At 40.1% G+C, this 14,219-nt stretch overlaps 1 protein-coding gene and 2 pseudogenes across 10 annotated transcripts in view; 2 read left to right on the top strand and 1 right to left on the bottom strand.

Moving 5' to 3' along the window:
- The window catches only part of LOC100395099 (coiled-coil domain-containing protein 144A), a 117,405-nt gene that overhangs the window by 16,991 nt on the left and 86,195 nt on the right, over positions 1-14,219 (bottom strand). The window contains exon 22 of one of the 10 annotated variants that reach the window (XM_078374368.1): positions 313-8,481. The exons of the other annotated variants lie outside the window; for them this stretch is intronic. The gene's annotated coding sequence lies outside the window, so the exon portion shown is untranslated. Of the gene's footprint in view, positions 1-312; positions 8,482-14,219 lie in introns of those variants that run through there. 10 annotated transcript variants of the gene reach the window in all.
- Positions 7,113-9,122, top strand: LOC100390628 (forkhead box protein N3 pseudogene; annotated as a pseudogene).
- On the top strand, positions 9,986-10,223 carry LOC100390268 (ATP synthase F(0) complex subunit j, mitochondrial pseudogene; annotated as a pseudogene).

Here is a 14,219-nt window from a genome sequence, read left to right as displayed (position 1 = left end):
ATCTAATCTCAGAAATGAAAAAGGGAAATCACTGCATCACCTATACCCCTACTCCATGGACATTAGGTCAGTTCTGGAGATTTTTTCCTTTGATTGGTCCATGTTCCCCTGTTTCTTTGTATGCCAAGATATGCTTTGGCTGAGATTTGTCATTTAAAAAAATCAACTTTTTTCCTGATTGGCTTCATACAAGGTTAAGACCTTGTCTGGACAGATCTTCGAGACAGAAAATCAACCCGGAAACATCAGACTGAAACCTCACTGTAAAGCAAATGAGTCTAATAGATAATTCACAGTGAGCCTGGCTATGTATTTCAGAAGCTTCTCTAAACTTCCTTGGGATGCATCTTCTCTGGACGTGTGCACATATTTTTCCAATCAGTGATGTTTGCTTGTTTCTTTTTCAGCAGCTCATAATCTCTTGCTCTTTCTGGTGTCTGTATGCAGTCCTGCGGGTTTTCTGGTGCTGCTACAGGCTGCTGAGTTCTCCTTTATTCTCAGTGGCCTCCACTTATTCAAAGTAGGTGGATTCTCCTTTAGCACTCCAAGTCATGCAAGACAGAAATCAGGCACTCAGGTAGAACCCTGAAAAGCCAGATTGTCAAACTTCTGCTCCCTCTTCTTTCTACTCCCAAGGGAGAAGCCAAGAGTTGAACATTTTCTCCTGGTTACACGAAACAGTGCCCACTTGGAGAAAGAGCTGAAATTCAACAGCTTTTCTTACCCATTCCAAGGCAGCTGTTTTTGGTTTTGCACTTGCCTGGGGTGCTGATGATTTCTGGATTTTTCATAAAGCCATTTAGGTTGCAGTCAAGATGTCAGCCAGAGAGGACTGCAGTCATCTGACAGTTTGACTTGGGCTGAAGGGTCCACTTCTAAGATGACCCAGTCACATGGTCATTAGCTAAAAGCCTCTCAGTTCCTTGCTATGTGGATGTCCCCGCAAAGCTGCTTCAAAGTCCTCACCACATAGCAGTTGGCTTTTCCTAGAGCAGCTTATTCCACAGGAGGTGGAAGGAGAAAAGTGTGGTACCTTTCCTTACCTCATCTCCTAACTCACAAACTGTCACATCCACTTTTTTCTATTCATTAGAAATGTGCCCCTAAATCTAGAGAAGATTTAAGCTCCACCTCTTAAAGAAAAAAAATATTCAAATAAGGGTTAACATATTTTAAAACATACATAAAAGTCACCACAAATATTAAACTTTAGTCATAAACACGATCCAATCTACTGTTAACCTTATATATTATCAAATGATTTACAGATCAAGAGAATATCCAAATGCATTGGATTTTATATAGGCATTTATTTTATTACTTTAACATTTATAAAGATAATCTAAAATATGTACTTAAAAAATTAGGCAGTTTTTGGATTCCTGCCTTCTTTCTAGTTTTCTCTGTGTCAGAAGAAAACAGTTTATAATTTTCATTAAAGCCAGTAATTAATAAAAAGACTACAGTTGGCATAAGTCAATCTGAGGTCCACATTAAAAAATAAGCAATTATAAATAAAAAGACTACAGTTAGTATAGTAATTAGAAAAGATGAATATGTATACTGGCAAAGATAATGGTAAGGGAAGTTAATTCACAAAAATGGTAACTTAACATAAAATAGTCCATGTAACGTACATACTTTAAATTCAGGTATGATTAACTATACCTCAAAATTAAGGTTTTAATTTTATTATGCATTTACCTAATTTTCAACTTATGGATGTCTAAACATATAAAAATATACTGCCATTAATTTTAAAAGTCTGTATATGCTAAATAAGAATATTAATGAATTTATTCACTTTTTAAAAAGCCCATAAATGCAATAAAAGTTTTTATATAAATTATATACAAAGAGTAAAGTTATATTTTGAAATTTTTTTTATTGCATTTTAGGTTTTGGGGTACATGTGCAGAACATGCAAGATAGTTGCATAGGTACACACGTGGCAGTGTGATTTGCTGTCTTCCTCCCCTTCACCCACATCTGGCATTTCTCCCCATGCTATCCCTCCCCAGCTCCCCACCCCCCGCTGTCCCTCCCCTATTCCCTGCAATAGACCCCAGTGTGTTATATTATGACAAAATTATTCTGTGTTCAGATAAGAGAGATTCCCTTTTAACAACAAAATCGTGTGGGAACTCTGTATTTCTGTTAAACTCTTGATAGTTTTTGAATTTTTAAACAATATTCTAAGGTGAGTATTTAAAGATCATGGCTGCTGATTATTTAAAAATATTGTTCAGCATAAGGGACCTCTTCAAGGAAAACTACAAACCACTGCTCAACGAAATAAGAGAGGACACAAACAGATGGAGAAACATTCCATGTTCATGGTTAGAAAGAATCAATATCATTAAAATGGCTATACTGCCCAAAGTAATTTACAGAATCAATGCTATCTCCATCAAGCTACCATTAACTTTCTTCACAGAACTGGAAAAAACCACCATGAACTTCATATGGAACCAAAAGAGAGCCCGCATAGCCAAGTCAATTCTAAGCAAAAAGAACACAGCAGGAGGCGTCACACTACTGGACTTCAAACTATACTACAAGGCTACAGTAATCAAAACAGCATGGTACTGGTACCAAAACAGAGATATAGACCAATGGAACAGAACAGAGGCACCGGAGGCAACACAACATATCTACTACCATACAATCTTTGATAAACCTGACAAAAACAAGCAATGGGGAAAGGATTCCCTGTTTAATAAATGGTGTTGGGAAAACTGGCTAGCCATGTGCAGAAAGCAGAAACTGGACCCCTTCCTGACACCTTACACTAAAATTAACTCCAAATGGATTAAGGACTTAAACATAAGACCTGGCACCATAAAAACCCTAGAATAAAATATAGGCAAAACCATTCAGGACATAGGAGTAGGCAAGGGCTTCATGAACAAAACACCGAAAGCAATGGCAACGAAAGCCAAAATAGACAAATGGGACCTAATCAAACTCCACAGCTTCTGCACGGCAAAAGAAACAGTCACTAGAGTGAATCGGCAACCAACAGAATGGGAAAAAATTTTTGCAGTTTACCCATCTGACAAAGGGCCAATATCCAGAATTTACAAAGAACTCAAACAGATTTACAAGAAAAAACCAAACAAGCCCATTCAAAAATGGGCAAAGGATATGAACAGACACTTTACAAAAGAAGACATACATGAGGCCAACAAACATATGAAAAAATGCTCATCATTACTGGTCATCAGAGAGATGCAAATCAAAAACACATTGAGATACCATCTCATGCCAGTTAGAATGGCGATCATTAAAAAATCTGGAGACAACAGATGCTGGAGAGGATGTGGAGAAATAGGAACACTTTTACACTGTTGGAAGGAGCGTAAATTAGTTCAACCATTGTGGAAGACAGTGTGGTGATTCCTCAAGGCCTTAGAAATAGAAATTCCATTTGACCCAGCAATCCCATTACTGGGTATATATCCAAAGGACTATAAATCGTTCTACTATAAGGACACATGCACATGAATGTTCACTGCAGTACTGTTTACAATAGCAAAGACCTGGAACCAACCCAAATGCCCATCGATGATAGACTGGACTGGGAAAATGTGGCACATATACACCATGGAATATTATGCAGCAATCAGAAATGATGAGTTCGTGTCCTTTGTAGGGACATGGATGAATCCGGAGAACATCATTCTCAGCAAACTGACACAAGAACAGAAAATGAAATACCGCATATTCTCACTCATAGGCGGGTGATGAAAAATGAGAACACGTGGACACAGGGAAGGGAGTACTACACACTGGGGTCTATTGGGGGGAATAGCGGAGGGACAGCGGTGGGGGGGCAGCTTGGGAGGGACAGCCTGGGGAGAAATGCCAAATGTGGGTGAAGGGGAGAATGGCAGCAAAACACACTGCCATGTGTGTACCTATGCAACTATCTTGCATGTTCTGCACATGTACCCCAAAACCTATAATGCAATTTAAAAAATATTGTTCAGAATAATTGTATTTTCTTTATGGAACTGTGACTTACATTCATGTCTTGCTTCATCGAATTACTATTCTTGATGTTGTCTTTGCTTTACCTGGCCCTAAATATGCAATAATAAAATTGCTCCTATGTATTTCATGCCTATACTATCACAGCATTTCCAAGAATAACTCTGACTTATAAGAAAATAATGAGGCTTGTTTTGGCACCCTCCAAATTTAATTAACTCAAAAATGTTGTGAAAACTTTTATCCAATTTAAGACAGAGCCCAGAGAAGAACACCAAGGTCATTTCATTTTATGCCTGTGTTCTACCAGACTTCAAAAAAGAAATCATATGTGACTTAAAAATTTAAGAGCAAAAAAAAAGAGAAAACATTTAAAAACTCATATACGGAGGCTAACATCATCATGACTGGATACAAGGTAACTACTGAAAAAAGTTAATGTCTTTCTTTGATATATGCTATAAACAAATAGAAAAAAGAAAACTAGATAATCACAATGGGAAAAATTAGCTACTGAAGTCACAAAAATGAAGCAAGAAACGTAGAAGATACACTTGAAGTAGTCTAGAAAACTTTCATCAGTCTAAACCTAAACCTAAAACCTGAATTAGAAAACTTAAAAGATACAGATGACCTTTGTCCCAAAGTCTGTATCTAAAAAGACTGAAATTTTAATCAGATGGCAATTTGTGTGTGATTTGATAAAATGTTTCAAAGTTTATATAAAAAATAAGCCCATGTGAGAATAGCTAGCTTTGGCCAAAAGAAAATAAAGAGAATGACAGGGAGTGGAGGCCTGCTTCTACTGGTTATCAGAGGATAAATCCTAGAGTACTGTGCTGATACAAAACACATTCATGGCAGTAGTGGGACAGTCAGACATGACTTATACGTAAGAATTTCAAAGATAACAAACGGAGCATTTGAAATCAGTAGAGAATGGAATTGCTATGAGAAAGTTAGGTATGTGGAATTTGAGAAAACCAGTAATAAGCTTCAACTAACATAAAGACTTTGATATAAAATCATTACTACAAGAAAGTAATTCTTTATATCCTTGCAGTAAGCAATGCCTTTTACTTATGACATGAAATACAAATATCCTGAAGTTTAAAAATGAACTAATTTTGCTACCTAAAAAGTAAAACCTCCCTTTAAACAAAATATTGATAAATAATGTTAAAAGGCAAGTGACACACTGGAAGTATTTGCAATGTATGTATTAAAAATAATATTTAGAATATATGTAGTTCATTCAAATTACTAAGAACTTGTAAAACATAGTGGGAAAATGGGCAAGAATATAAATAGGAACTGTACAAAAGAAAAAGCACAAATCATGTATTCACCAATGCAAAGGTGCTTCATCTGTCTAACGGCCAAGATGTGTGTTATAATATAACACAAAATTGCCCCATCTCATTGGTATAATTTAAAAAACACATATCCAATACAGATATTTATATGTCACTTCAGTATTTTTATGATTATTACTTTTGTTATTCTACAAACAAATAAGTCTAAAAATGGAATAAGAAAACATATTGCAAATATTTATATGATATGGGTAGGAGAAACCTAAATAAGACCCCAAAGGCAGAAGTTTAAAGGGAAGACTAATAGGTTTATCCCTATGAGAATTTCAAAGTATTCTGTACGTTAAAAGGAATACTCAATTAGGAAGTGGACAAAGATGGAGGAAGAGAAAGCTTCACTGGTGGTAACCCCTAAGAGCAAGGACACCAACTTAACAACTATCTATGCAGGAAAAAACCCATCTTTGTAAGAACCAAAACCCAGGTAACAAAACTGCCTCAAGGGGTTGGAGCACCAAGCGAGCTTCAGGACTTGACCCTTGGATGGCATTTCTGGACCTGCCCTGGGCCAGGGGAGCCCACTGCTCTGAAGTATGAATCCCAGGCCAGGCAGCATTCACCACAAGCTAACTTAAGAGACCATGGACCTTAAGGAAATATCAGTGTCTGGCAGTTACTCCTTGTGGCTGGTGGTGGCTACAGATGAGGCTCCCCTGCCTTTGGAAAGGGAGGAAGGGCAGGAAGGACTGTGACTTGCAGTTTGAGGGCTAGCTCAGCCACAGTATAACAGAAAGCAGGTAGAGCTCTAACTGTTTTGACTCCAGTCCCTGACCCCCAGACAGCACTTCTGGACCTACCCAGGGTCTGGGAGAATATGCCACCTGGAAGGGAAGGATACAGGCCTAGATGGCTTTGCTACCTGCTTGTTGTAGAGCCCCAGGGCCCTGAGCAAACATATACAGTAGCCAAATAGTTAAGGCAGGCCTTGGGCAAGACCCAGCACCGAGCTGGCTTCAGGTCTGACCCAATGCAGTGAAAGTGGTGGTGGCCACAGGGGTGCTTGTGTCACTTTACCCCCAGGCTTTAGGTGGCTCGGAACAGAGACCATGACTCTGTATGTTTGGAAAAAAGTAAGGGAAGAGTACAAGAGTCTCTGCTTGGCAATAAAGAGAATTATTCTGGATCTTTCCCAAGACGATCAAGGTGGTACCACTATGAGTCTACATGAATCCACAACATTACTGGGCTTGGGGTGCCTTGTAAAGATTGTGACACCCAAGACATATAAACATATAAAGAGTCTTCCCAAGAAGGATGGCTACAAATAAGCCCAGATAGTAAAGATTACGATAAATTCTGAACTCAATGTGCAGACACAGATGAACACCTACAAGTAAGAAACCATGCAGGAAAACATGACCTCACCAAATGAACTAAATAAGGCACCAGAGACTCATTCTGGAGAAACAGAGATATGTGACCTTTCAGACACAGTATTCAAAATAGCTGTGTTAAAGAAACTCAAGATAACACAGAGAAATAATTCAAAATTCTATCAGATAAATTTAATAGAGAGACCGAAATAATATTTAAAAATCAAGAAAATAATAAGCAGCATCCAAAGAGGAAAGAAAGAAGTCAAATGGGGAAACAATTTCTTGCCACTCGGCGCGCCACAGCCCTACACGCCGCAGTGGAGGTGAGACTGGGGGGGGGAGTGGGGGGGGCGGGGCAGCGGGAGGACACGCGGCGCCCCCGGCGGACACCACAAGTCCCATGGCGTGCCGCGACCCCCGTGTCCCTGCCGCCCGTGCGCCTGCGAAAGTTTTTCGGCTCCCGCTGAAGGGCAGCGGAGCCCCCCACGCCCCTGCGCCCCACTCCGGCCGGGAGCCTTCACGTAAATGGGTCCAGTCCTGCCTCCCAGTAAGAAGTCAGAAAGCTCAGGAATTAGTGTCTCCAGTCGACTGAGTCAGTGTTACTGGGGCAGCGGTTTCTCCAAGGCCCTTCAAGAAGACGATGCCCTCGACTTTCCTCTGCCTGACACCCGATTAGAAGAGGGGACCATGGAAGATGAAGAGCTGACCAACCTGAACTGGCAGCACAAGAGCAAGAACTTGTTGAAGGGCTTTGGGGAGTCGGTCCTCAGGAGTGTCAACCCCGTCCAGGACCTGGATGATGACAGCCCTGTGTCCCCTGCCCACTCTGACATGCCCTACAATGCCAGGCAGAACCCAAACTGCAAACCCCCCTACTCTTTCAGCTGCCTCAAATTTATGGCCATCAAGGACTCTCCAACCAAGCGCCTGCCAGTGAAGGATATCTACAACTGGATCTTGGACCATTTTCCATGTTTTGCAAATGCACCTACTGGGTGGAAAGCCCAGGACCTGACAAATTCACTGCTGAATTCCACCAAACATGTAAAAAAGAATGGGTGGAAAAACTCAGTGAGACACAATTTGTCATTGAATAAGTGTCTTAAGAAAGTGGACAAGGAGAGGAGTCAAGAGTATTGGGCACATATACACCATGGAATATTATGCAGCCATCAAAATGATGAGTTCGTGTCCTTTGTAGGGACATGGATGAACCTGGAGACCATCATTGTCAGCAAACTGACACAAGAACACAGAATGAAATACAGCATGTTCTCACTCATAGGTGGGTGCTGAACAACGAGAACACATGGACACAGGGAGGAAAGCACTACACACTGGGGTCTGTTGTGGGGAATAGGGGAGGGACAGTGCGGGGTGGGGAGTTGGGGAGAGATAGTATGGGGAGAAATGCCAGCTATAGGTGAATGGGAGGAAGGCAGCAAATCACACTGCCACGTGTGGACTTATGCAACTATCTTGCATGTTCTTTACATGTACCCCAAAACCTAAAATGCAATTAAAAACAAAAACAACGTGAATGTACCCAATGTTGCTGAACCATATACTTAAAATGGTTAAGATGGTAAATCTTATATTATGCATATTTGCCACAAAAAAAATTAAGTTAAAAAAAAGGAAACAAAATATGTGAACAGCCCAGAAATAAAATTGCCTTATCTTTCAGATCCTGTATTTTCTGCATAAAACCTGTGCGTATTCTTCTACTGCTGCCTCAACTAATCCTATCTTCGCATTTGTGACATGTGCAAATTCAGATTCTAATTCAATAGCAGCTGAAAAGAAAAAGCAAGAACTATATTATTATTATTATTTATTTTAAGACAAGGTCTTGCTCTTTCACCTGTGCTGGAGTGCCCTGGTGTGATCACAGGTCACTGCAGTCTCTTCCTCCCAGGCTTAAGGAATTTTCTTACCTCAACCCCAAGTACTTGGAACTACAGGCATATGCCACAGCACCTTGCAAGTTTTTGTATTTTATGTACAGTCAGGGTTTTGTCATGTTGCCCAGGTTGCTCTCAAACTTCTGGGCACCAGTGATCTGCCCGCCTCAGCCTCCCAAAGTGCTGTGACTGCAGGTGTGAGCCAACATTCCTGGCCAAAGAATTACATTCTATATATTTCATAGGTAGCTAACTGTTAAGTCAGTAAAAAAAGAGTTGAGAACTTTTTCAGTGTTAATAAAAATAAAACATATATATGACTACAATGCTAAGTTATTATTAGATAATAATTTGCCAATAGTTGCCCACTGAATTAATGATCATTGAGGTTGAGTATCACAGTTTCCGGTTTTCTCATTCTTCACTCATTTATTCAGCAACCATGTGCTAAGGTACTAGACTATGACAAGCCCTGGAGTTACAAGATCAAGATGATACAGCCCAGCCCTGAGCAATCGTATGCTATAACCTGAAAAAGTAGACAAATAGGCAGTTTCCATGCCAAGCCATTGACACCCTGACACGTATAAAACAGGGCACTATTAGAACATAGGAGGGACACCTATCCCAGTTTTATCTCGATATTGTAGGCTTTTTGGTTGGAGGCATGGTTAGTGAGCGCCTGAAGGACATGAAAAAAAGATTGGCAGATAGAGCCAAGAAGCAAGCGCAAACAGCGGGAGGTAAAGGAAGAGCACTGGGGAGTTCTGTGCAGTCCAGTTTGGCTGGATGCTAGAACAAAGGGGCAGAATACAGTAAGTGGTGAGAGATATGCCTGAGGAACTTGACAAGAACCAAATGAACATGGGTGTGTATATTCCATGAAAAGGAATTTGGAACTTTTCCTGAGGGCAAAAGTAAACCAATGACACTGTAAATGACTGGGGATTTAAAGTGTTAACAGCTCAAGTGACTGCTTACAAACTATAACTGCCTCAGGTTACTAGATGAGACTGGGGTGTATTGGCCTTAAAAATCACTACCAATGGCTGTGCACGGTAGCTCATGCCTGTAATCCTAGCACTTTGGAAGGCCGAGGCCGGCCGGTCACCTGAGGTCAGGAGCTTGAGACCAGCCTGACCAACATAGAGAAACACCATCTCTACTAAACATACAAAATTAGCCGGGGTGGTGGTGTATTCCTATAATCCCAGCTACTTGGGAGGCTGAGGCAGGAGAATCGCTTGAACCCTGGAGGCAGAGGTTGCGGTGAGCCAAGATTGCACTCCAGCCTGGCAACAAGAGCAAAACTCCATATACTAAATAAGTAAATAAATGCATTTCTGAGTTGGCTGTGGGTTTGGGGTGCTCCCTGAGCCGTCTGTCCTGTTCCAAGATGCTCCAAATAATTATGAAAAATATGTGGCTCCCCATGAAGCCCACTATACCCAAGTTTACCAGGAGATTTGGGTAGGAAAGGGGCTGATGGGCTTCATCATTTATAAAATCCTGGCCGCTGATAAAAGAAGTAAGTCTGCAAAAGCTTCAGCTGCTGCTCATGGTCATCACTAACCAGCTTTACTTGGAGTACATGTGAAAGAAAATGTCAGTCTGCCTGGAAATTTGAGCAAGCTGTGTTAGATGCAGAGCGTGGAACATCACTGTACACTTCAACCGTTTACTTCATGGCATGAATGAATGCATCTGTGAGATGCATAAAAAAAAGAGAAGTGGGGAAAGATCTAAAATATACACCCTATTGTCAAAATTAAAAGAGCTAGAGGAGGGCTGGGCGCGGTGGCTCAAGCCTGTAATCCCAGCACTTTGGGAGGCCGAGGCGGGTGGATCACGAGGTCAAGAGATCAAGACCATCCTGGTCAACATGGTGAAACCCCGTCTCTACTAAAAATGCAAAAAAAATTAGCTGGGCACAGTGGCGTATGCCTGTAATCCCAGCTACTCAGGAGGCTGAGGCAGGAGAATTGCCAGAACCCAGGAGGCGGAGGTTGCAGTGATCCGAGGTCGCGCCATTGCACTCCAGCCTGTGTAACAAGAGTGAAACTCCGTTTCAAAAAAAAAAAGAGCTAGAAGAGTAAGATCAAATTCAAAAGCTAGCAGAAGACAAGAAATAACTAAGTTCAGAGAAGAACTGAAGGAGATAGCGACACAAAAAAACCCTTCAAAAAATCAGTAAATCCAGCAGCTGGTTTTTTTGAAAAGATCAACAAAATAGATAGAATGCCAGTCAAACTAATTAAAAAAAAAGAGAGAGGAGAATCAAATAGATGCAATTAAAAATGATAAAGGGGATATCACCATTGATTCCACAGAAATACAAACTACCATCAGCGATTACTACAAACACCTCTATGCACATAACAGTAAATCCAGAAGATTTGGATAAATTTCTAGACACTTACACCCTCCCAAGACTAAACCAGGAAGAAGTTGAATTCCTGAATAGACTAATAACAAGGTCTGATGCTGAGGCAGCAATTATTAGCCTACCAACCACAAACACCCAGGTCCAGATGGGTTCACAGCTACATTCTACCACACGTACGAAGAGGAGCTGGTACCATTCCTGTTGAAACTATTCCAAACAATACAAAAAGAGGGAATCCTCCCTAACTCATTTTATGAGACCAACATCATCTTCATACCAAAACCTGGCAGAGACACAACTAAAAAAGAAAATTTCAGGCCAATATCCATGATGAACATCGATGCAAAAATCTTCAATAAAATACTGGCAAACTGAATGCAACAGCACATCAAAAAGCTTATCCATCATGATCGAGTAGGCTTCATCCTGGAGATGCAAGGCTGGTTCAATATATACAAATCTATAAATGTAATGAATCACATAAACAGAACCAAAGACAAAAACCACATGATTATCTCAATAGATGCAGAGAAGGCCTTCCATAAAATTCAACAGCCCTTTATGCTAAAAACTCTTAATAAACTAGGTATCGATGGAATGTATCTCAAAATAATAAAAGCTATTTATGACAAACCCATAACCAATATTATACTGAATGGGCAAAAACTGAAAGCATCCCCTTTGAAAAATGGCACTACACAAGGGTGCCCTCTCTCACCATTCCGATTCAACATAGTATTGGAAGTTCTAGCCAGAGCATTCAGGCAAGAAAGAGAAATAAAGGGTATTCAATTAGGAAACGAGGAAGTCAAATTGTCTCTATTGGCAGATGACATGACTGTATATTTAGAAGACCCCATCGTCTCAGCCCAAAATCTCCTGAAACTGATAAGCAACTTCAGCAAAGTCTCAGGATACAAAATCAACGTGAAAAATCACAAGCATTCCTATACACCAATAACAGACTTAAAGAGAGCCAAATCATGAGCAAACTCCCATTCACAATTGCTACGAGAATAAAATACCTAGGAATACAACTAACAAAGGATGTGAAGGACCTCTTCAAGGAGAACTACAAACCACTGCTCAAGGAAATAAGAGAGAACACAAACAGATGGAGAAACATTCTATGCTCATGGTTAGGAAGAATCAATATCATGAAAATGGCCATACTGCCCAAAGTAATTTATAGATTCAATGCTATCCCCATCAAGCTATAGTGACCTTCAAAGAACAGGAAAAAAATCACCTTAAACTTCATATGGAACCAAAAAAGAGCCTGCATAGGCAAGACAATCCTAAGCAAAAAGAACAAAGCTGGAGGCCTCATGCTACCTGACTTCAAACTATACCACAAGGCTACAGTAATCAAAACAGCATAGTACTGGTACCAAAACAAAGATATAGACCGGGAACAGAACAGCGGCCTTGGAAGTAATGCCACACATCTACAACCATCTGATCTTTGACAAACCAGACAAAAACAAGCAATGGGGAAAGGATTCCCTATTTAATAAGTGATGTTGGGAAAACTGGCTAGCCATGTGCAGAAGGCTAAAACTAAACCCCTTCCTTACACCTTATACAACAATTAACTCCAGATGGATTAAAGAGTTAAACTAACTAACTCTCTAGAGTTAGTTGTTAACTCTTTAAAAACTAACACTATAAAGAACCTAGAAGAAAACCTAGGCAATATCATTCAGGACATAGCCATAGGCAAGGACGTCATGACTAAAACACCAAAAGCAATGGCAACAAAAGCCAAAACTGACAAATGAGATCTAATTAAACTTAAGAGTTTCTGCACAGCAAAAGAAATAATCATTAGAGTGAACCAGCAATCAACAAAATGGGAAAAAATTTCAGCAAGCTACCCCTCTGATGAAGGGTTAATATCCAGAATCTACAAAGAACTAAAACAGATATACAACAAAAAATACCAACCCATCAAAAAGTGGGCAAAAGATATGAACAGACACTTTTCAAAAGAAGACATTTATGTGGCCAACAAACACATGAAAAAATGCTCATCATCACTGGTCTTTAGAGAAATGAAAATCAAAACCACATTAAGATACCATCTCATGCCAGTTAGAATGGCGATCATTAAAAAAATCTGGAGACACATGCTGGAGAGGATATGGAGAAATAGGAACACTTTTACACTGTTGGTGGGAGTGTAAATAGTTTAACCATTGTGGAAGACAGTGTGGTGATTCCTCAAGATCTAAAAATAGAAATTCCATTTGACCCAGCAATCCCATTACTGGATATATACCGAAAGGATTATAAATCTTTCTATTATAAAGACACATGTACATGTATGTTCATTGTGGCACTGTTTACAATAACAAAGACTTGGAACCAACCCAAATGCCCATCAATGATAGACTGAGTAAAGAAAATGTGGCACATATACACCATGGAATACCATGCAGTCATAAGAAATGATGAGTTCATGTCATTGCAGGGACACAGACGAATCTTGAAACCATCATTCTCAGCAAACTGACACAAGAGCAGAAAACCAAACACCAAATGTTCACTCATAAGTGGGAATTGAACAATGAGAACACATGGACACAGAGAGGTGAAGATCACACACCAGGGCCCATTGTGGAACAGGGGACTCAGGGAAGTATAGTGGCAGGTGGGGAGATTGGGGAGCGATAACATTAGGAGAAATACCTAATTAGGTGATGGGTGGGATGGAGGCAGCAAACCACCATGCGTGTGTATACCTATGTAACAATCCTGCAAGATATGCACATGTACCCGAGAACTTAAAGTAAAATTAAAAAAAGAAAAAAAAAATCACTACAATAACCCTGAGAACCTGATGAGGCCTTTGTTTTCTGAGGACAGTTTCTGTGTGCTGGCTGACAGTCTCATAGGGATGGCAAAAGTCAAGTGTAGAGCCTGACTTCTTGAGCTTTTTTTTCAAGCTATGGAAGGTGATAATTCATGAGGCATAAGTATGCTCTTCGTTATACATGTTCGAGTTTTCACATCTTTCATTAGATGTGTGTAAGAGGGAATATTTAATGTAGTACCTATTAACCAAAGAATGAAAAGGGATGTCATTTGCAGTTTATTTCACACATATATTACTTAATCTAAATTTAATTTATAAATTTTGGTAATGGCCAGCTGTGGTGGCTCATGGCTGTAATCCCAGCACTTTCGGACGCCAAGGCCAGTGGATCACAAAGTCAGGAGTTCAAGACCAGCCTGGCCAAGA

This window comes from Callithrix jacchus, chromosome 5 (assembly GCF_049354715.1).
Source record: "Callithrix jacchus isolate 240 chromosome 5, calJac240_pri, whole genome shotgun sequence".
NCBI lineage: Eukaryota > Metazoa > Chordata > Mammalia > Primates > Cebidae > Callithrix > Callithrix jacchus.
Note: the sequence above shows the minus strand (reverse complement) of the source record. Positions and strands in the feature narration are given on the sequence as shown.